Source organism: Pyrgilauda ruficollis, unplaced genomic scaffold, assembly GCF_017590135.1.
Source record: "Pyrgilauda ruficollis isolate IOZ18807 unplaced genomic scaffold, ASM1759013v1 scaffold42, whole genome shotgun sequence".
NCBI classification, from domain to species: domain Eukaryota; kingdom Metazoa; phylum Chordata; class Aves; order Passeriformes; family Passeridae; genus Pyrgilauda; species Pyrgilauda ruficollis.
In genome coordinates this window covers 3,446,389-3,471,708 of record NW_024525712.1, presented here as the reverse complement: position 1 = coordinate 3,471,708, position 25,320 = coordinate 3,446,389, and positions in this window count along the sequence as shown.

Sequence of the window (25,320 nt, the reverse complement as noted above, 5' to 3'; positions counted from 1 at the left end):
TCCTGGGGCCAAGGTAGAGTTGTGACAGGCAGTTTATGATCCAGGAGAATTTTCCCGTTGGTGATAGCTATACCTCTAAGAGACAACATATTTTTCTTCATACGTAGGTACCTCAAATGTTAATTTCTATGCTTTTGTTTTTCTATGCTTAACATGTCCTTAATTATTATGCCAACTTTGCGTTCATGAAAGTAAGAATTGTGCACACAGCTACTACTATTCATTAAGGGAACAGATGGCTTAGAGTATATATTAGCACTACTGGTGTAAATCCAGCCAACTGAATATAGATTGAAAGCTATTTACATCCAATACATTTTTAATGATTCCTGTATCAGTTTGATAATGATATCAGTTAATGAGCTGACTGAATACAGATCTAGTTCCTACCTCATAAATTTTTTACCCTCCTGTACACTAATTGGCAAAGTTAACAGGTTGTCCTAAGAACCCTAACTGAATCTTGATTTTGTTGAGGTTAAAGCACTAGAAAAATCATGATGTATCAGGAGACTGAACAAAATACAACAAGGCAGTAGGTGTGAGAAGTTTTCTTTAATTTTTGCAAAGCTTTGGATGCCGTCTGTCACAGTGTCCTTCTGGAGAAAATCCAGCTAGACATGTGCACAATATGGTGGGTGGTCACTGCCTGGAAGGATGGACTGAAAGCATTGCTGTATTGGGACAACATCAGTCTGACAGCCAGCCACTACTGGGGTTCCCCAGGGATCAATTTTAGGGCCAGTTCTTTACAACGTTTTATCAATGACCCGGATAAAGGAGTTGTGTGCACACTATGCAAATTTGCTAACAACACTAAATTAGAAAGAACTGTTGATTCCCTCAAGACCTTACAGAGAGATCTTGATAGATAGCACAGGGCAACCACTGACTATGTGAAATTTAACATCCAGATTCCTTACTGACAGTGTAATCCTGGTTCCTGCACAGACAACCACACACAACAAATTTGAAAACCTCATCGTATTAAATACAAAGGTAAAAAAAATTTGGAAAGAAACAGAGGGAAGAAAGGAAGTGCTTTTAATTATTCCTTAAGTATATTTAATTATTCCACAGTATAATTTTCAATTTCCTAAAAAAAGAAAGAGATCAAATCACTTAAGTGAGGTGATGTATGCCAGCACCAGGTAAGCAAAGCCTGGTCTTGGCTTATGGAAGTTCCTTTGACAAGACTCTTAAATGAAAGCAGAAGGCAACAGAAACAGCCATAGGGAGGTCCCTGCTTCTGGACCCTTAAACAATTGGTATTCCAGGAAATCCTGTTTCAGTTTGCCTTTAAATATATTACATATATTAATACTTCTATTAGCGCCCAAGTTTTTCCTTATTGACACTTCCACCACGCTATTCAGAAGCTGTTGATAAGGCCTATTAATAGTAAATAACCATAAAGAAAGAACTGCACTTTTACTTCTCAATTCAGCTGTTGGAAAGAAAAATGTTAAAAATATATATTAAATGCTTCTATTCATTTGTAAAGATGGTATCAGAATGAACTTAGCCTTCAGGTGCACTCATCTTTACAAGGGAATATTTATATTTCATGATCAAGAACTTGCCACACTTTATAATATCACATTATATAATGTGATATATAATATCACTTATAACAGGTGATATTGATAATATCACCTATTATATAATCACAAATTGAAATCTATACAGACCAACACTACTATGGTTTCTGAATCCTGGAATATCTGTTCCCCCTGTAATAATTAACTATTTGACTTGTTTACTTTAAGAAATATTTAGCTTTCTTGAATCTCCATTTTTGCCTCCTTATTTTCATTATAATTACACATTTATCTTGCTATTGTTACAGTCATCTCTTATCCTACTACACATTTTTCTTTGTCCTATCCATAAAATTTCACAATCTGTATCTCTGTAAAACATGTATATTTGCATATATATATATATATATATATACATATGGGTGTGTGTGCATAAAAGCTATTGAATACTTGAAATAAATAAATATAAGATTTTTGCCTCTTTTTCCAGAACACTTAATTGAGGGAACATTATTCCTCAATTTAATAGTTTTCTAATCAATTACATAAATTGATACATTTTTAAACAGAATTTCTTCAGTTTCATTGTTCCTTTAGATGTCCTTTGTATGTCTACTAAAAATCTACTTTCTTGTCTTTTATACAATTTTAGCTTCTGGTCGAAGATTTTGATAAATATAAAATAACAATCACCTTGCCATAATTTCTGATCAATACTGTGAAAAATAAAAGAATGTGAATCTTTTTACTATTTTTACATCAACACAATATAGAATATTGAATTAAATATGGATATTTTCTGACTTCAATATGTATTTTTAACCACACCAGCCACCCATTCTACAATAATTTATTCTTTTTTCACCTTCACTAGACAGCATACCTTCTAACTGATAAAACTGATCAGTACCTATATCAAATTGTTCTGAATTTTAGTATTGATACTTTAATAAAATAAAAAAGTGTTAACCAGGGTGATATTGAACAACAATTAAGCAATATGCCTTGTTTTTATATGACTGCCCTTTACAAATTTTAATTTTGGAATGCAAAGCCTATCCCTTTAATTATATGTCTATTATCAGGGGATGCAAAAGTGTATATTAAATTAATGAAATGGATTACCCTGGTTACACAGTGGTTATTAACAGGAAGAGCTCCCAGTTTTCATATTATGTACATCAGTAACTTTAATTGCATTAGGCCAAGCTAGGAGAGCTATTTTAGGAGCTCTAAAGCTCTCTTATTTTCAACAGCACAACAATTTCTGCTGGCTTTTTGCCGGTTGTAGCTCAGTTTCTGAGGGTTCCCTCACAAATGCTAACTTATTATTTCTGTCAGTCATGCTTTAGCAAACACGGCCTCATTAAATCTGCCCTAAAGTGGCTTCAGTTTTGAAAACTCTCCCTTGATGTATCCACGAGACAACTGGCGCTGGAGGGCTGTTTCTCACATTTGGGTTAAGAGATAAGAGTGTCGCAGAGTATGAATGTACAAAAGACCAGTTTTGGGGCCAACAGCAGTAAAAATGATGGACTGTGATTAGCTCAGGCTTTGTAGGACAGGATACAAAACTGCCTATGATATTAAAAGTATGAAAAAAAATTAGCTTTTAAATTATGGTTTGCAAGCACTGATACACGAGTGTAAAATCAATTAGCTGTCAGCTGTTGGTTTATAGTGATGCAGTGACCTGCCTTGCTTGCTCCTGCTGGGAGTTGTGAGATGAGGTTTCCAACAGGGAAGGCACAGTGGTTTTTTTGCTAATAGTGGTATAACCTGCTGAAGTCATTTTATCAGAAGCTCTTGGAAATAGAAGGCAATGTTTCTGAAATAAGTGAGTATTAGTGAGATCCCAGACTGTAATGCACAAATTTCTGATCTTGTGCTAAGGTAAGGGGGCCTGATTGAAAGGATTTCCCATGGCTTGATTTTAAGGATGAGGCAGATTTATTCATCATGTTACTTCAGGGCAGACACTTGTTTCTAGTTTAATCTGTCTGCATGCATGGACAGTGTCACTCCAGTGACCCCATGGATCTGCTGCATTACAACAATGTATGCCTGTAAATTTAAGACCATTTCCCTTGGAGGGGAGTCAGGTAATGCTTTCCACAGGTCGAGGTGTGGGGGAAGAACCACATAATGAAAGAGGTCTGTGGGGACTGAACTTGAGTTGTTACATTCTCTCATTCCAAGAGAATGTTCTAGGAAACATGCAAGGATTCAGAATACATGGAGAGAAAGCAGCCTTGACCCAAAACTTGTTGTAAACCAGGGGTGTTTTCATACAATTCTGAGCAGGTGGAGATCCCTCTAAGTGCTAAGTCTGTTTCCATAAAACTGACACGTTTGCCTAATTCAAATGTGTGAGCTTCAAACCCAGGCACAGATTATACATTTTACCTTTTGCCACTGACTTAGACACACATCAGAAAGAAAGGAGTAATATGGGATATAGCTTTAGAAATGGAGTTTACTCTAGATAAACTCCTGAATTGCACCCCAAATCACATAGGATGATTGGACTGAATTGCCTATCTACAGTTTGTTTTTATTTGGTTAGGCAGTTATACAGCCTTATTGTCATAGCATCACAGTAAGCCAGAAGATTTAGTTTTGTCTCATAACCTTGGGTTTTAAATTGTGTACAAATGGGGAACTTGAACTCAGTTCCACAAAACACTGAAGAAATCTACTGTGAGAAATGAGAAAGCTTTAAGTGCTGAAGTTAGAAACTGCAGAAATGTTAACTCATCAGTAACTTGCAGCTCAATCTCTTTTTTATTTCTTTTATTCTTTAACTGAATGACAAGAGTCCTGTTACAGACCACATAAGTGGCCTTCTGGGAATACTGAAGGTATAAAATATATTTGTGTGTATATACATATATATATATATATATATATATACACACACAAATATGTATGTGTATGTGAGAAAGTTATCTAGAAAGTTATTCTAGTTAAATATAGAAATACACTTTGTGATTTCTTCAATGATATAAAATGCAAAAACCAAAACAAACAGAAAACCCATATCAGTACCTGCCACTGTAACACTTCCTTCCTTCACGTGTATCTGTAGAGCCTTTGTTACAGAGGTAGGTCAGGGAGATGTGTGCAGGGGACAGGTACTGATCCATTTGGGGGGAAGTCAGGATGGTGTAATTTAAACAGTGATATCAGAGAAGGTAGGTCTGGCATTGCTGGGCCTGCACAGATGATGGATGGTGCTTGGCGTGCATGGCTGGTCTGCAAAAGAGGAAGGACTAAACCAAGGGAGAAGGATGAGAGAAAAAAGAGGTTGTGCAAGGGACTGCCCCAAGGGGAAGGAATGGTGAGAGACCTCTGTTTAGGGATGGGGGAAAGAAGATAAATGGGCACAGGTACACAGACAAAGAAAGATGTGAAAAGACTAAATGGGGGAAAAGAAGAAAGATGAGTAGGCTGAGTGGTGCCAGCAAATTTGAACACTTTGGGGTGACAAAACTTATGGAATCTGCCTAGAATATGAGAATCTCAGGAAGCACCAGTGTGATGGGTTGACCCTGATTGGATTCTGGGTGCCTACCAAAGCTGCTTTGTCACTCCTCAGCTGGGCAGTTGGCATTGGCTCTGTTGGACATGGGAGAAGCTTCTGGAAGCTTCTTACACAAGTCACCCCTGTAGTGCGCCCACTACTAAATCACATGAACCCAATACATACCACACCTTACATCTGTGAATCAAATCTTTAAAAATTAGCGATAAAATCTACATTCATCACACATTATTTACAAGCTTCACTCACATCAATAAAAAAAATTTCCCCACTCAAAATCACAAGAACATTATCATAATGAAGAAAAAGTGGACAATTTACCTCACTTCAATTTCAACAACAGAAATTCTCCATGATTATTCTACTTTTTACTCTCTAGATATGTTCAGTCCATGTTTTGCCTGTTACATCTCTCTATTGTTATTGTTATCTCAAATTCCTCACATCCCATATTGGACAAGAAAAAGATAGTGGTGAGTTGACCTTGGCTAGATATCAGGTGCCCCCAAAGCTGGTCTATCACTTCCTTTTTCTGCACGACGGGGGAAGAAAATAAGATTGAAAAAAAAAAAAACCTGTGGATCAAGAAAAAAGACGTTTAATATAGCAGAAGAAAAGGACATGCATGGAAGCAAAGAAAAAACAAAGATTTATTCTCCTCTTCCCATCAACAGATGTCCATCTGCTTCCCAGGAAGCAGGGCTTCATTACATGTAGTAGTTGTTCCTGAAGACAAATAGAAGCACAGTAAAACAAATGCTCTCTCCTCTTCTCCTCTTTTCTCTTAGTTGTTATGGCTGAGCAGACATCATATGGCTTGGAATATCCCTGTAGTCAGTGTGAGTTAGCTGTCCTGGCTATGTCCCATGTCCCCTCCCGAGGTCTTGCCCACCCCAGCCTACCAGTGAGGCTGGAGTGTTGTAGCTGCAGCACTGATGGTTCCAGCACTGCTCAGCAGACACCAAAGCACTGGTGTGAGATCAGCACCTTTCCAGCTGCCAATGCAAAACACACGGGGAAAATTACCTCCATCTCGCCAGACTCAGGACAACAACAATCTAGGATTCAAGAAACTTTGGGATAAAAAATTGCTTTCCAATATAATCTTTGCATTGAGAACCTTTGTTAGCAATGCTTGTCACCACTGACAAACCAAGGACAACCAAGAACAACATGACTGTGTTTTTGGATCCTCAAACTTCAGTTTTTCTTTCTTGTTTTCCTGTCCGTATTACTAGTAATTTCAAGTGACATTTAAAACAAATTAGGAGATGACTGCTGAACAATGCTTACAGGTATTTGAGGTGCTGCCATTGTCAGAAATGACAGCATGCAGACACATCAGGATTGTTCAGAAAGGGAGTTCTTAAATGTAAAAAATTATGTGTGTTTTTAAGGTGCCAATTTTGGCAGCATTAAAGCAACACTAGCACCATTTCTTGCAGCCTTTGGCAGAGGTCATATGAGGCCTCTGAGTTTTACCACCACTTTTGATAATGCTTGCAGTTGAATTTTTAAACTAAAGACAATCCACATGCAATCATTTCTGTTCAGTTTCAGAACTTATTCACTGATAGACAGTCACACTTACATTAGAGCCAGCGACTGAACTGTCCCTGGCTTCAGTAGAACCAGGTCTGCCCCCAAGCCTGGTCCATCCTTTGGTGCTGAAGACAGGTATCACACAGCCAGCCAGATTTCTTCTAGAAACCTCAGAAACATCACGAATGCTGCCTGTTTTGAAAAGTCCTTGGCTCAGGGTGATACCTGAATTGAAAGCAAATATCTTTGCACCGTCTAGTAGGGCCAAAGCTGTGCCAAGGTGCATGTTAACGATTAAATGGCGTGGAGGATCCCAAGCCATTGCCTGGACCTTCAACAGGAGCCTTGCTTCTTGCTGGAGAAATAGCCCAAGTGTTACTGTCTCCGATTTGACAGTATCCTTGCACAGATCAGGCTATAATTTTAATTTCTGTGGCAAGAACACAAAATCAAACACAGAGCTTAGACTGCATTCAGCACATGGGGAAAATGGCACACTAGAAAAAAAAGAAATTGTTTTGTTTGAGCCAATGTTCTGTCATGTCTGTCAGCAATACCCTTCCAGGTAGTAGATAGGAGGCCTGTAGCATTTATTTTAAAGTATAAGCTATTTTCCTACTACATTTCCCTTTCACATTTTATAATGTCTAAGGTTATGTCTGAACTACAGCTAAGCACATAATTGCTTCTGCACTTGCTTACAATCTCAATTGTACTTTGTAATGTGTTTTGGGATCCTTGGGGGATGAAAATTTCAATAGAAAAGTTCCATATGTAGAATGCAGTTTGTTTTAATAATATAGTCAAATCCTGAAAGAGTCACAAATAAGTATCTTCTTCATCTAATGCTTTCACAAACTTTTTCCCTCCCTGTTCATTTGAGTAGATAGATGCTTACACAGCATTACATTACTTAAAGAAAGGAATGAAGTAAGTTTTGAGATTCCTACCATCCTATGAATTGTGGTGTTTGATCCCTTGAAGGTACAAGATATATCCTCTGGGTTGTATTTCCTGCAGTACTTTCAGTAGGGTTTGCCTACATTAAGGTATTTGACACGTTTACCAAGCTTTTCTTTTTTGTGTTTCATTTACTAGTGCTGCAGGCAAAAAAACATTTTGGCAAATCAGATTTACATGCAGGAAACTACTTATAACAAATGAGTATGGGCTGATACTTCTATTTGTACATTTAAAATCCACAAACTACTGGAGAATACATACCATAAAGAGTGTCTAGCAAGACAATTTCTCCACCCTTGCCTTCCAGAAAAATTGTTTATATGACAGTATGAACCCATGACCCTGCCCATTTTTCAGAAGATCAGATACAGGACTGCTGCTCTCAAAAATATTTGTCATTTCTGTAAACTTGGTCATCTCTTTACCTTGGTGGCCTATAAAACAGGACAGGTGGGTTATTGCATCCATGTGCCTTCACTCTTGGCTCACTCCCATGCACACATCCACACTTGGATGCAGACGTTGCTTTGGCTAATGATTGCTCTGAGCATGACTGTGCAGTCACAGAGGCTTTGCAAATTCATTCCCCTAAAACAATCAGTCTTTGGCTTCTTAGCTTGACACAGCCAGAGCGTTGAGAAGAGATTATTACAGGGGCCTGAACAGGCTGAACTGGGAAATGTCCTTTTGTAAAGAAAAGCATGCTCAGTGATAATCATATTCTCTTCTGATCAGGAAGGGGCTATCACAATAGTGTGGCCCAAGAGTCAAAGAGCTTATTTTCTAAATCCCTTCATCCTTTCCAGAACCGTAAGACAGTGACAGCAAGTCACTTAACTCTGTCCAGCCACAGCTGTGTGGATTTTGCATAATTAATTATTTATACCAAGGCAGACACAGTAATTAACTTCCAGATGAATATGATATTCTGATCAGAAATGCTTTGCATTTTAGCCATCCCTCAAGCAAGTAACTGTCAAAGCTGGACTGTTTGACAGAGTGGGTCCTGCCAAAACCCCTCCCAGACATCTGTTCTCACACAAAAAGAACAGATTCTCAAAGCAGCGCTTGCAGACATTGCATCGTTTCAGCAGGCAAAGAATAACCAATTCACAAATTCAGGCTAATTTTGTCTGATTTCAAGACAGTGTGCCAAACCTTGCAAAAAGCCAGGACCTGTTTTTTCAGTCGTAGGCACCGATGCAAATTGAGTGTTTCCTCATGGAAATCAATGGCCCACACTGATGTCAGGCAGGTGCAGGTTGGGAATGAAGCCCAAGGGGTTTAATATGAGGTGGGTTTGAAGAGAGTTGCCAATTTTTTGATTTTCTTTGTTTTGGTGAACAGAAATGAACAATAACCATCAGCATTACAATAATACGGAATGGCTTACTTGCTGTTACTGCTGTCTGCAGCATAATAGTAATTCATTTGAGTATGAATTTTACACTGAGGCAAATTTATGCTGATTTTTCCCCCCCTAGTTCTCCTTTCTAGCAGAAATTTGTATGAATTACTAAAGATGGTGCCTAAACATTCAAAAACAAAGACAGGAATTGACACCCTGAATGCACACACCACAGAACCACAGATAGACCTCACTGCAAATAGCATTTTTCTGTTGTGATTTCTGTTTTACTACCCATATAATCACAGTGCTTTAATGCTGCTTGCTGACTGCAATGGAAGTGAAGATGATGGCTGCAAGAAAGAGGTTACACCATAACAGAGACAAAGCCATGCAAATGGATGCACATATGTTTTATAATGCAGAGTTCACTGACCATCTAGGAACTAGGAGCAAGGCTGCTGACTTGGGATGTCATTTGACACTCCAGGGTCCTGAAAGGACATACCATTCTTCAAGAGCAGCTTAACCTCTGAGATGGGAGGGAGGCTAAGACAACTGGTCAGCCAGACCCCAAATACTCCTGGAGTCTGCAGTTTAGCAGTAGGAACGAGATGATCAACCAAGAACAGGCATCCCTACTCCACCACCACTCCAGATATTCTTTGAGATGGTGTTGGCAGCCATCTGACCTTCAGTGGGCTGGGTCAGCTTGCTAAACTTGCTGACACCCCTACCGCCATTTTATGTCATTGTTGGGTCAGTTCTTTATTGGTTTGACTCCTAAAACAATGCCATGGGTTTGCAGCAAGTACCAAACTAAAGAAATAGAGTGAATGAGGAGAAGCATTTGTCAGACTGGTTTGTTTTACCAAGCTGTGCCCCGCAGAAAAAACGGACAGCATAGACACACAGCCAGACTTCAGCAGCAATGGACAGAGAGACTCTTCTAGGGGTGCAGAGGAGGCTGTGTGGAAATGGTTTCAACCCATAAAGTCCTTGAGTTCTGCTTAGTCAAGGAAACTAGGATAGAAGGAGCTATTTCACAGGGTCCAGACAGCACAAGCAAATTTATTTACAAGCCATTCTTTAATCTCATTCAAGTGCAAATTTTAATTTTTACCTATTCCTTAATTGTTACAGTTGCATCAATAAAAGTTTTGGAATGCTCATCTTTAAGACCAGGAGACCAAAGCCAGCTTAGGTGTTGTCACATTGGCCTGAGACTATTCCAGCCAGCAAACACATGAGTTAAAACATATACTTGTTAAAATACATGAAAAGAGAGACAAAGAGAGCTAAGATGAATAAACTTGTGCATATCTAGAGGGATCTAGAAATCTTATTTTAGTTCACCACAGGAACCTAAAAGACCCTGGAATACACATCAAGGAGCTGGAATGGAGGCCTGTGTGCAGGTTCTGTTACAGCTGCCCAGTGACACATTTTCCCATCCTCTGAGATGTGTGGCAGTGGTAACCTGGTCTTGATGGTACAGAGTTTTAATCAGGCTGGCAATTCATATATTGCTGCTCCTCAGTCCTCTTGCATGTTCAACAAACACAATCCTCCTCTGATGACTGCTACCTTGGACATGCCAAATGTGGTAAGAAGGAACCATGTGAAAACCATTTAGTGACTGTAAAGCTCAATAATGCATGCTCTGTTTTGTGTGACTCATTTCTAAACACAGTGAGGACACTCAAAGTTCTCCAAAATATCTGGCAAGGTGAAAAAGTAAATTCTTTAATAACACTAGCCTCAATTTCTCATCTCCAGACATCATTATCACAGAGGATCATCTAACAAAAGCACATTCTACTTTTGAGTGTCAAGCTCACTGATTTGCAATGATGAAATCTAAACCACTATTTTCAAGCATTTGTATTCTACTGTTTTTTCAATATATCCTTAAATTTTCTCCAATGACATGTTTTTTAGAGGAGTTGGTTTGCAAATTAAGCACCTGCTTTCCAGTGTCAGTCTTGTTCATTTAGATTACACTGTGATGGACATGGAGCACTTGCCTAAATGACTCCTAAAGAGTATTACTGGAAAATAAGATAGGATTTTTTTTCAGCTTTTATAATCCACATCTTACTTGAAAAGGAAGGATTTGGCTACATAAACTTTTTCAACACATCTTTGTAATTTTTATGATGTTACTCTAATGAGAAAATAATAATAATATTTTAAATAATGTTACTCTAATGAGAATAGTAAAAGGGAAGACTTCTTTGGAAAGACAGCTCTCCTTACAGTAAATGCTCCAGGATTATCCCTGTTCCTACAGAACATAACAGAAGGAAAAATCAGCCTGCTACCTGGAAACTGTAAAGAATTTTACACAGCTTGAATGTCAAGGCCAGATTCTTGTATTTATTGAAAAAATATTACAAATCCCAGATTTTGAATACTGAGGTGAATACATACCTTAGTAGCTTCTACTTTCATTAGCAGAGAGTTAAAGAAACCATATTTTTGAAACAAGACATTTTTCCAAATGTTGTTTTGCTACAAGAGAATTCACATGCCTAACATCTTGCATGTTTTTGGAAGCGTGATAGTTTTGTATACATTTTTTTTTCCAGAAAAGGAGCAAAGTCATACAAACCAGGAGAAGAAAATAGATGACGACTGATTTTTTTAAAGGCTTTGTATAGTGATTCAGTGTGTTGAATTCAGGAAAGCTGAACCAGTCACAAGTCCCAGGGAAAGGGCAGAACCATGATCCAGTATGCCAGTTCTCAAACTTTTTTTTTTTTTTTAATAGTATGTAACGTATCTCTATAACCATCCATCAGTCCAAATGCCCTCTTTTCTGGCTTTCTTTTCAAGGCTTGCTAAGCCAGCAATTTCAGAAGCAATATCTCCTGCAAATTATTCTGCACCTGGCTGTACTGCATGCAGCCAGAGCTGATGGGTCAATGAAGTGTGTGGGAGAGGAGCTGGCAAGATTCTTTCACTGCCATTTGCTCAACACCAGTGCAGTGCCAGTGACCCACTGAAGTGTGAGGGGACAATCATCCTCCAAGTGACCTGCATGGGGGAGAGAAGGAAGTGGCTTTCCCTCTGCAGCATAAACCATGCTCTCACCATGATCAATAAATGAGAAACAGATGATGATGGCAGATCAGTAATCAGGACAAGCAGAAACTCATGGTGGTTGTCAGGTAATTTAAACATATCAAATTCAGTGTTATCTCTGATGTGTCTCTTTTTTGAAAGCATAGGCCCTGAAGGAGCAAGTCTTTGCAAAGGAGAACAGTACTGACTCCATTTTTGTCCAAAGCATCTCTTTCAGCACAGAGATACTATTTTTTTCCCCTGAAGAATATGAAAGCACATGAGAGAACAATTAATAGTGAAAACTCAGCAGGGCTGCTGTAAGCAAGTATGCACAGCATGCTCCCCTGTTGCTTCTGGACTGGCAGTACCCTGTCAAATGCCTGGAAATGAAGCTTTCTTGAGCCTTTATTAAGATTCATAGGAAAAGCAGGCCCCAAACCCAGCATCAGCATGAAGTATCTCAGTCTCCTCTTCCACAAGCACAGCCAGCACATCTGGCTCAGACTCTAGAGGGGAATGAAGAAACTGGGCGGGTGTGTAAAGTGAATCTGTCAGCATTTACTTGCATGACAATCTGCCATGTAGAGTACGTGCCATGCACAATGCAATGCTCTCCAGAGACCAGTCCCCTGCTACACCCTGGCTGCAGGCAAGTACACTCACATTTCTCACATCTATGCCACAGAAGGACTGCAAAAACACATATGGGGTTCACAAACGGCTGAGTTGCCCATATAGGACAGAGGTGACTTCTTTTTTCACCCTTTAAGTTCTTTTGTAGGGCCCAGAGCAACCTTAAATTCCATCTCTTCAGAGACACTGCTGAAAATCCCAAGCCTCTCAAGTACACATATTGTAAACTTTGCTCCCTCCCTTCTGTATATTTGACAATCTGATTAATTATTACTGGTTCAGGTGAGTGTGTGTGCACATGCATCTGTATACTTATATAAGACCTAAGGATACATGTGCACTAACTCATTCCAAGTACACATACAAGCACATATTCCTTTCTGATAAACTGAACCCCAAAATAATCTCTCTGATTCTCTGTTTCTCTGCAACTTTGCATACAGCAGGGCAAACACAGTATAAATCAATGTATCAGTTTATCATTTCACACAAAGATGCTTTTCATTACCTGAAGATACAAGCAGTACATTTGTGGAACATGAAAAATATAGAAGTTGTTATCATGTAGAGCCCAAATAGAAGCACCCTAGGAAGTACAAAAGTCCCTTCCTGGGCTTTCTTTCTGAAGCACTTAAAGCAATCCCAGCTCCCTGTGGTCACCTCAACACAACACCAAGAGCTGAGTGGAAGAGACAAATGCAGGCTGCTTGTTGAGTGAGTGGGAGAACAAGCAGGGCTCCTGGATAAAAATGGATCTGTTATTCCTCACATTTCCACACTTGTGACTCTCAAATGTGGATTTTTAGTTTTAAAAAAGTGCTTAATTTGCAACAGATTTGTCAGATAATACGGGTGTGTAGTAAAAATACTGGGGTTTTGGATAATAGGGGACAGAAAAACATTAAATTCTGCCTGTGAAGATAAGAACCACAGTTATTTACTGAGCACCTGAAGCTGCTGAGGCGCCTGCTGTGAACCTTAGCTAGGTTAGTTGGTTAGGCACACCATCTCCTTGGCTGTGCAAGTGACAATTTCAGCTCAGCACAGAGAGGGCCAGGTGCTGTGTCTGCATCAGGATGTGGATGGAGTGCCACACCAGCCCCTGTGGCTGCATCCAGCGCTGCCACCCCCGGCCAGGCGCTCTCTGGTGCTCTCTGTGCTTGCCTGGATGCTCTCAGGGGGTGCTGGAGAACAGCCCCAAGGCGAACTACAACAACTAAATAAACTATTTAGTGCAACACAACACCAAGGGTTGTGTTGAACACAACCTACAGGCCACCGTGGGGTCTCTCCTCAGCAAGGCCACCAGTATGTGCTCAAGGAGGTCGTGAGCAGGGCAAGGGTGACCCGCCAGTGTATGGTGATGCTGAACAGTAGGTTTCTTTTTCTTTGGTAGCTGAATCTTGGATTTCTGGTCTATGAGTCATTATATTATCACCCAGTGAGTCTCCTCATCAGCTGATAAACCATATTTCAAAAAAATTTCCAATGTATTAGAAACAGTGTTTTGAGAAAGTTAGATTATGGGGTTTTTTTGCTCAAATTGAAAGAAAAGTTCTGCAACCCTTCATTTTTATGAAGTAAATGTTTAATTTTCGTCATGCTAAAATCAGACCATTTCTAGTTGCTTTGACTACTAATGCAGAAGTCTAAATAGTATAGCAAGATTTAAGCATGTTGCCTTTGACATTATCAAGAAGAAATAATTCAATAATTGCATGGAAAAATATGCTATTGAATATTACGTGGTATTCAAAAAACAGATTTTTTTTCTGAATCAGCAGTGTCTCACAGAAAGCTCACCCTTTGTAGATTGGTGTGAGCAAACATAGGTCTGCTCTTAAACAGAAACCAAACCAAATCTAAATAATTTCCTGCATCATGGCATTCTTCCTATTGCCTTCCTGATGATATTTTTGATCTATTCAGAATGGCAACTTATCCATTGTTACCCAGAAAGCACAGAGCAGACCTTTACAAAAAGAAATGTCATATTTTTCAATTTATTGCTAAATACTCAATATTTCATTGATGGAAAAAATAATGGTAATGCATTCAGTAAAACTCTTGACTTGAAATGTATACTTGCCATATTTTTCTTAGCTTAGAGAAGAAAAATAATTATTCCATTTTCATTTTCTTGATATATGAAAAGCAGTCTTTCAGCTGATTTTTTTAGCAGCATGGTGAGAATGGCCCAGCTGTACCATAAGCTGAACACTTAGCCTTGCATTCAGAAATCACCAGCTTGCATTCAAAAGTCAGTTAGTCTTGTATTCAGGCAGCAAAGATCATATGAATGATAAATGATTTGTAATGCAAGATGACTTTTTTTTTTTTTTTTCTGGAGGTCAAAGGGCTCATCATTTTATGCTTTTCCAAAATTACATTTTTCTTTAGAAAGCAGGAAATTATTGAAATCCAGTATAAAATATGTATTTTAATAAGCAGAGTATAGAAGGTATGACCTCTGTCACTTGCTAAGTGTATCAACACCTTGCATTGTCCCAGTGGTATATTTTAAGGAGATTTTAATATAAATTGAGTATTGAATGTGAAGATCTTTCCACTTTCACATATTAATGAACTTCTTTCAATGCCATGATACACAGTCAGGAATCTAAATCTGACTTATTGCTGCACTACACATTGCAAGACGTCATTTGTGCACTGCAGTGGGGTTTTTCCTTTGTTAGAAGAAACAGTTTGTATATCTTTGCTTGGATGGAGTAACTTTAATCAAACCATGTATACATATTTTAATTACAGATAAAACCTTCAGATACCTAAAAGTAATCTTTAAAAAAATGAAATAATAATCCTGGAAAATGGACATATTGTACAATTATAATTTAAAAAATAAAGACAGATGGTTTGAATAAGTGGCAAACTCATATTTTCATTGACTAGAAGCCTACACGTATTTGAGAAAATACTTTGAAATTAATTATTTGCCAAAAAAAGATGTCAGTGTTCTGGAGCTCTGCCACACTGTAGCATCTTGCTTGGTTGGATGAATGTGTGAGAGGAAGGCAGATATGGACTCCATAATGATCTGTCATAATTCAGAGCAGTGGGGCAGATTCGAAATTAAAGCCAGCTCCAAATACCCTGGAGGAGCCAGTTTCACACTGCAATATGTCAGCAGTTTGGAGTATCACTTTCTTCATCTCCAGCCTCACATTCACGCTCACTCCTCTTCAGTCTAGAGATTTTCTTTGAAAATGCTTATTTTTCTTTAACCCTCTGCAGAAGCCCATTTATTGACTATATTCCTTGGCCTGGTATGAGGAACCTGAGTGTGAAGATTGAGTTTGTGGAGAGGCCACAGCACCTTGCTCATTTAGACAGCTGAGATGAGAGAAACTGAAACAGGACCTTGTTCTGTGCCCGCTGCATCATGTAAGCTTGGGTTGTGTCTATCTCCCTGCACTTTTCTTCAGGGATATAATCACCTTCCTCTGCACTAAAAGGAATTAAGCACCCATCCTATGCTGGACTGAAGCTTTTAAAATGAGAGGTACCATCTATGATGTAAAAAGGAAACTAGTTCTATAGTTTAACTTGGTCTACTTGAAGTTTAATTATCTGGATTCTGCAGAGAGCTGTGGGATATGAGCTAACTGTGGATATACTGACTAGTGCATTACCAACCAGGTAGGCAAACCCCACTGCTGTCAACCTATAAGGGTGCATAAATGCCTACAACATGAACAAAAACTCGTGAAAGTCACAAAGACCTTCTCATGCTGCTTGCAGAGCACTCAATATTGCATATCATGAACAATTTCCTGCAAATTGCTTTAAATTATAATGAAAAATAAATGTAAAAATAGATGCATAAAAGAAAACTGTTTTCCATTCAAAAATATCTGACATTTTGATGCTTTAGCAATATCGATTCTATATAAATAATTAATTTTATTACAATAATTCTGTGAAAGCTAGAGGCCACACTGACTTCAAATCCACACATGTCCTCTTATTCACCCATTGAGAGCATGCTGTAGATTGGTAGTGAGGCATTCACATATCCTTACATGGAGTGGGAAAATTGGAAGGTTGTGAAAGAAGGGTTGATAGGTCAGGGATATGATTCTGGCTAGAAAATAAAAAACAATATTAAAAATTCTGGGACTGTATAGCTGCAATATGTGCACAGCCTGTTCCTGGAGCTGCATGTTTAAATACTCTCATGTACATAGAGAGTTAACTGATTACTCCAACACAAATGCAGTATATATCTCAAAACAATAATCTTCTTGTAATGAGCAGCTGTTTCTGATGACAATAAAGATTCTGAAATTTCACATGCATAACTCATGAAGTGAATGAAAAAATATATATCAAAGAGAGAAGTTTATAGCAGTTGCTGCCAAGCATGGTACAAAGCAAGGTAGCCCAGGATTTGTTTGTGAATGACCAACAACCTTTTCCAAAATGTCAAGTACAGATTGGAAAAATTACTAACTTAATGTCCTTTAATAACATGCATGCAAATAATTGCCTTCTCTTTTATTTATTTATTTATTATTTGCTGCAGTGTGACAATCCGCCTTGCAAGCAAGAAAAGCCATGTGTTCCCTCTGACTTTAGGCTTTAAGAGAATTTGAGCTTTTTCATTGAACTTCCCCCCTCGACTCTCTGGCTAATATGTCTCATTATCTCAGTGCATAAAACTGATTATTAAGTAGTCTTAGATGAAGCAAACAGGCTTCCACTTGTCCCTTTAAATTATCTCAATATCTTTAATTGTTTAAAACATTGAATGACAATGAGGTCATTCAACTACGGTATTCTCTCTACAGTCTGTGCTTAGTGTCATATGGAGGTTGTTATCCAGAGCAGAGGGGGTTAAATTATCAGTATGCTGTTGCTGCTGTGATCCTAATGTAAATGAACATTTGGTGGTTTATTTTTTTTTTTTCCTTAGCTGCTGGTTACTACGTTATTAGCATATTTGATGTATTCCTCAGCTCAGTTAATAAGCAGTTCTGAAGGCAAAAGATTGATGTTTTAGAAGGCCATTTATAGACCATTCTGCCTTGTAACAATATCTGGAACACATCTATGTGCTATTATGACTAACTGACTTTGGGTTTAGGCCATATGTACCACTGACAAAGCCTAATCTGTGCTCCTGTCTGCTGATAAGGTGTTTTATTACTAGATTATGACCATCCTATGAATTCCAACCATTTCTTCTTTCCTCTGTATTTCCTACTGGAAGTAAATTCTGCCTTGATATTAAAGCGCATTAAAGAATTTTGCATACTTCTGTTGTATTAAAATTATCTGAATAATATTCCTTGTATACAATACAGTCAAAGCCATGAAGTACATTTGAGCAAGTCTTGTAATAATTAAACAAAAAAAAAACCCAAATAAACAAACAAACAAAAAAAAACCACCAAAAAAAAACCCCTCTAATAAAATATTAAGGAAAAATATATGGAAATACAGGGAATACAAACAGGTATACTCCTATTAGTCCCAGTTCATACAATAACATGGAGAGCAAGATCAGTGTAAAATGTTCTGATGCAAGAGCAATTCAGCCAATCCTAATGGAAGTACAGGGAGGAGACACTGCAACTGACTGCTCAGATGGAAAAGCTGTGTTTTCATAGCTGAGCACAGGAAAGCTCTGGAAGGATGTTCAAGAGTTCCTTAGGGGAGGTGGCAGCCAGTACCTGGTGCAGATGCAGAGGAAGAGCTCTTCTGGTCCAAGGGCCAGTCTTGCCAGCAGGCTGTGGAACTTGGATTCTCTCCATCTTTTTCACTAACTCTCTTTTATATTAGGTAGAAACTAACCTGTGGAATTCAAACTTTCAATTCAGAAAAATACATTCATTTTAGCTCACCAACTGCCACTCTTCTGTCTATTGTACTATTGATTTTAGTGCTGTTGAAATGCTTTGGGACCCTGAATAGCTTTCAAATCTATATTTGAAATCTGTCCCTTTGTTTGAGTAGTGTCACAGGTAATGTGATCAATACAGTTAGCACTGAAGCCTGCTAAACAATGGCACTGGCTTTTGGTAAGGACTTGCAAGGTTTCAAATTCCATTCTGGGAAATAAGACTCTTCAGCCAGTTTTGTAAAAATAGACTTTTGTTCAGACAGTTTGTCTTCAGATTTTTCAAAATCATTCCATTCACTCCTCTGCCTTTCACCCTCACCTGTCTCTGCTGTTTCAGTAGTAATCAGAAAAATACTGATTCTCACAGAAACCTTCAAGGTGAAAAAACTTATCAAAACCGTTATGTCTGTGCAAAATATTTTATCTTTAGTACTGCAGGGTATTTGTCAAAATGACTTTTTCTCTAAGTACTTTCAACCAGACCTTACTAACAAGCTTTCCACAGATAAGCAATGTATATCCTATTTTTTTCTCATCAAGCTGGGACATTACATGTATTTTGCCAAGCCTCTTGGCAGCTAATATTTTTGTTAAATTGGCTAGTACATCTGTCAGCCCTGGGACAAAGCTAGATTTCCTACCCTGAACCTTTCAAGCAGAGCCTTTTGTAAAAGACAAAATGCTGTATCTACCTTAAAACATAAAGGATCCTCAGGGCATTGGAAGCTAATGTGCAGCTTTAATGCAAACATCCCTTGTGAGGGCTCTCGGTCCTTGTATGCTTGGAACAGCAGGAGGAAGAATACATGAATATAAATGAGTTGCACAGCAGTATTCAGAAAATGGAGCTATAAGAGTTAATGAGATGGTGTCCTGCTGCTGGACGCTTGCATGTTAAAAATTCTGATGGTTTTATCCAGCAGTAAGTTTGAAAAACCTGTGCAAAGCTAGTGATTGTGAAGAACCCCTGACTACAGAATGGTGCTTCTTTCCGTGTGGCCTCACTACAGGCAAAAAGCCTTTGATATATCTAAATCTAACAAGGGAGAAAACAGAGGGATTACTAGAAATCATTGACCACAGGGGAACCAAGTAATTATTAATAGCATTATACACTGAACTGCACATGGCTGGTGCCTATCTGCAGCTCTGTGCATTTAACTGCACACAGCAACTGGCAGAGGACCCTGACACTAAACTCCACTGCAGATTGCAAGCTGTGTGTCTTCAAGACTCACTCTGTAGCAGAACCAAAGGGAAGGTTCCCATTTGTGTTGGCCACAAAGGTGCTGCCCCACTCCAGAGACAATGCAGTGCATCTCTTCTTTCTTGCAGCCAGTGGTACTTTTCTAAAAACAGCCACCACCCTGAAAATGCTCCCTTTGAGCTACTGCTCACTGTATGTCTAGCACAGATCAGTCTTCTGTGCTATTCTGTTAATTTACGGAACTAACAGGATGCATTGCAAGGCAATAATACATCTGCTCTATGAGACAACTCTACACCACAGAGACTCCTCTCACTGTGCTTGGGTGAGGTGCAGAGCTGCTGGCACAGGTGCTGGTGTGATGAATTTGCTCTGTGCAGTCATGTACATCCCTGCTCTCTCCAGAATCTCCCAAAGCCGAGAGACCACCTTGCTCAGGTGGGCCTCCTGCTCAGAAACACCTGAGTACTGACACGTGGATCTGAGTGCTCCACAGAGGCTGAACCTGGAGAGCTTAAGACTCTGTGCTGTGGTCATGTAGGATGTCCATGTGTGTTGCACAAGGTGTGGTGGGGAGCCAGTTGCTGTGAGCAATCAGGAACAATCTGGTCTATTAAATATTATTTTAAAAGCTTGGGGCCTGTAACCAGCAGCAGAGTGAAGATAGCTAAGCACGGGGCTTGTTTATACATGTTCAGTGATTATCACCCAGCTGGTGCATTTTTCACTCTTGGTATTTGAGAATTAATAAACTTGCTGAGTGACAATTTCAACCTCATCTCTAATGAAATTAGTTTCCCTGGCAGGATTTGATGAGCACAGTTTTGACAGGAGCTACCAGGTGTCACTCTGATATGTTTCTTGCAAGTTCCTTTACTAAGGGCTTATTGACACACAGGAATAGTCTAAATTAATAATTAATAATAAATTAATAATAATAATAACAAGAAACAAATTAATAATAATAATAATAACAATAGTAAAACCAGAAGGAATACTTTTATTTTCTGTATATCTATGCACATATTGAAGGTCATTTGCAGGTCGGAGTTTCCGACCACCTCTCCTGAGAGCACCTAAGCTCAGCATTTTGTAACTCTTCAAACACACGTCCAGTTCCTACCTGAATACCAGGATCTATGAAGGAACCTGAAATATCAAGCTGCCAAATATTTGTGGATATCTGTAAATCACAGATCTCAGCAGCTGTAACTTTGCAATTCTGTGTTCCTGCTTCTCTGTCTTTTGCTTCTTGCTTCTGATCCCAGAGACAGCTTAATTTTTAAAGGAGCCTTGGAGATCCAGAACAGAGGTGAGCGGCTTCTGCGCAGGTGCTAAGATATAGTGCATTTCTTAGTGAAGAATAGCAGTGTAAATCCCTGTTGAATAGTTGTTGCATTTTAAATTTCTGTCTTACAGAATAAGATGAATTGGAAGGGACCCACAAAGATACCCACATACAGCTCCAGTCCCTGTATGGAACCATCCCCACAAGTCACACCATGTGCCCGAGAGCACTGTCCAAACGCATCTTGAGCTCTGTCAGGCTGGTGCTGTGACCACTTCCCTGGGAAGCTGTTCCAGTGCCCAGCTACCCTCTGGGGGAAGAACCTTTCCCTCATATCCAGCCTAAACCTCCCTGACACAGCTTCAGGCGATTCTCTCAGGTCCTGTCTCTGTCACCACAGAGAAAAGATCAGTGCCTGCCCCTCCTCTTCCCCTCTCAAGGAAGTTGCAACTGCAGTGAGGTCTCCCCTCAGTCTCCTCCTCTCCAGACAAAGTGACATTAGCCACTCCTCCTACAGCTTCCCATAGAGGCCCTTCAACATCTTTGTAGCTCTCCTTTGGACACTCTCTAACAGCTTTATATCTATTTCATAGTGGTTTCTCCATGAAGATATACCCTAAAAATACAAGCATCATTCACTCTTGGAAAAAAGATATATTGCAATTAGGTTTGTGATCTCACTATTTTTCTTAAACAAGATCTTTACTCTTTCTAAACAGACTAAATTCACAGGACAGGTTATTATCAGGTTTGCTTCCTGAAAAACTGATAATAGCATTTTGGCTGAAATGCCTGAAAGAGATAATAGTTTAAAATGCTGTTTGTGACTATTTCTGTTCAGAAACCAATTTCCCTCCCCAGCAAATCATCTGTCTCATTGCACTTGTGAATTATGTACTATTTGGGAACTTCTGTCTTGTTTCTTGGAGAGATTTGGTTGATGAAGAGTATAACTTTGTTACTAGACTACTGAAATTATTAAATTTGACAATGGTTCTGTCTAGATGAAAAAACATATTTTCTATTTTTAATTTGAATTTGAAAAAAAAAAAAGTTTAAAGTGAAATGTCTTGGACTTTGAGACATTGAACAGCTTGTTGCATAGAAATTTCTCCAGGGGAGAAAATTTTTGAGAGAAAAGGGGTGATGATTGTTTTAAAAGTGTGTTCTTCTAAGCAAAGAGCCATCCTCACTCCCATGACATCCAGATGCTCAGAGCCAGGAATAACAGGAAAGGTTCCTCATCCAGCAATACTGACTGAATCCAGCCAGGGCAGGATGAATAAAGTCAAGATTTGGAGGCTGAGGTCAGAGTCTGGTTTGCTAAGACTAAACTCAGCACAGTAAATACAGGGAGAGGAGAGGAGAGGAGAGGAGAGGAGAGGAGAGGAGAGGAGAGGAGAGGAGAGGAGAGGATTCTGGCATGCTCTGAATTATCCTCTGGAATCCACTGTATTTCATGTGTTTTCATGTGCATCCTGCATGTGATCTAAATGCTTCAGGTTCCCCTTATAATCCATAGAGAGTCAAGTCAGGAAATTACTCACCTGTCTTCAGATATCTTATGCAGGATGAGATGATTCAGGGAATCATCTACTCCCTAAGAATACCTCTTTCCTTCTACTTATGAAAAGGGGTGGCAAACACTTGTTTTTCTATGAAAGAAATGTTTACCTTTTGGTCAAATGAACTGCACCTACACTTCTGAAAACAATCACATATCCAGACTCCAAATCACTGATTACTTTTGAGAAAAAAAAAATACAATAAACCAAATCTGCTTCCTCTCAGATTGGTGGCAAGCCTCTATTTAACCAAACCAAAGCCCTACACATATAAGATGATGCTGGAAATCCAGAAGTTTCATTACATTGAAAAAACCCAAAATCTACCCCAACTTATACAGGTATGTTTAACAATAAAGAGTGGACAGGCTGGAGAGGGTCCAGAGAAAGGCCACAGAAATTATCAAAGGCCTGGGAAGGCTGCCTTATGAGAAAGGGTTGAGAGAAATGGGTTTATTCAGCCTTGAGAAAAGAAGACTTAGGGGAGAACTTACCACCATGTTCCAGTATATAAAGTGTGGCTACAAAAAAAAAGATGGAGCCTCTCTTTTTCCAGGTCACAGGAAAAAAACAAGGTGTAATAGGTACAAGTTACTCCTGGGGATATTCTGACTGGATACAAGAGGAAAATGTTTCAAAATGAGAAAAATAAGCCACTGGAATAATAATGTCCCTAGACAAGTGGTGGATTCTTCACCTTCAGGCACTTTTAAAAATTCAGCTAAACAGGGTGCTGGTCAATCTTGTTCAGACTGTTCTTTTGCCAAGAATGGTTGGACCAGACTACCCTGGTGGTCCTTTCCAACCTGTTTTTTCATGATGGTGTGATTCTATGATTCTGTATTTCTATGTAATGCAGTTACTTTTCATTCAAAACAGTTTCAACAGAGATTTCAAAGAACAGAGCTATTCAGCTGAGAGCAAAAATAAGCACATACTTCATCCCTTTGAACCTAAATACTCCAGTGAAATTCAGCTAATGTGACTTAACATTTGAGTTTCAGCATTCAAAGCTTCTCACCCAGATTTTAACACAGAAAAGCATCCAGAAGAACGCATTGAAAATGCAAGGATAGAAAGAGGTCAATGAGAAGCAGTTCTAAATGGCATGGCCCCTTTTTTTTTCTCAGTATGCTCCCTGTCAGCATGCAGTTAAGGAAGCAGAAATGGAACTAAAGTAAAATAAAATGTAGAATTTTTTTAACCGTAAAACAAGACACTAAAGCTTCAGACAAGTGAAGGAGAAAAAAAAATTAATTCTTAAAACTCTTCCAACACAAAAATAATGTAGTGATTTTGGTGGTTAAAAGGAGGTTTAAATTCCCTGAGAGGGAGGTACATGACAAGGACAGAGGAAAGGCTTTAATGTTCAGCTATCCTGGTTTTGGCAGTGATAGAGTTAATTATTTTCCTAGTAGGTGGAACAGTGCTGTGTTTGGGATTTAGAGTGAGAATAATGTTGATAACACACTTATGTTTCAGTTGCTGCTGAGCAGGGCTTGCACAAAGTCAAGGACTTTACATCTTCTCACATGGCCCTGACAGAGAGAAGGCTGAGGGTGATGAGAAGATGGGAGAGGACACAGCTGGGACAGCCCACCCCAAGTGGCCAAGGGATATCCCAGACCATGTGGCATCATGCTGAACAGCAAAACTGGGGGAGTTGCCTGGGGGTGGCAGCCACTTTCTCAGGGACTAGCTGGGCATTGGTCATTGGGTGGTGAGCAAGCACATCGTGCGTTATCTGTTTTGTCTGTACTTCTACCATCATTTTATCTCTCCCTTCCTTTACTCTCCTTTTAAACTGCCTTCATCTCAGCCCATGAGCTTTGTGGGTTTTTTCCTATTCTCTCCCCCATCCTACTGCAAGGAAAGGAGGGAGAAGCTGTAGGGTGTGAGTTACTGTTGGGTTAAACGACAACACAGGCCAGAAAAGCACTTGAAAATTAGGGCATTCCAAATTGTTTTAAGTAAGAGCTGTAATAGTGACATCAATAGAAGAAAAAAGCCACACCTAAAATCAGAAATTTCCAAGGATAGAAACTTGTTAAAAGAATGATATTCATAGACGAGATGCAGAACAAAGTATCTGGAACTAGATTAGATAATGAACATTTAAAATATTATCTAAATACATCTTTTGTGAATAACAACACCACAATGTAGAAGGCTTGAATTCACACAATTTTTTTTTGTTACTCATTGATATTCAGAACTCTGCATAGAGTTCTGCCTGCCTTAGGAATCTCAGACATTTCAGGTATGAAAACTAGTCCAAAATTTCTAGAATTATACTATCTGCATTTTGCTCATCAGTCACCTGGCAGGAGACAATATCAATTCTTCCTTTATGAAAAATATACAGTAGCAAGGGAAAATTAATGAATGAGTCATGGTTCGAAGGTAATTCATCTAAACTATTCAACAAGAAATCCTATGAGATGAGGACACCTTAAAGCGGTTCACAGTTCAGCCCTTTCCAAACTCTTGGAAGAGAAAGGAGTAGCTTTACAGCTGGCATTGGGCAAGGTTTGACTAGCATTAGCTAAATTTGAAGCAGCAGTTTACTATGGGTGGCACAACTGGATGTGGAAAGTTTGCACCCATTAAAGTTCCTGTTAAGACAACAGATACAGCATCTCAACCACTGCCAGAATCACACAGACAGAGAGGAGTGAGCATATGAGGATATGCAAAGGGTCCTGCTGAGGAACATGGACTGGATGCCAAAAAGGAGAAGAGGCTAAAAGGAGTCCT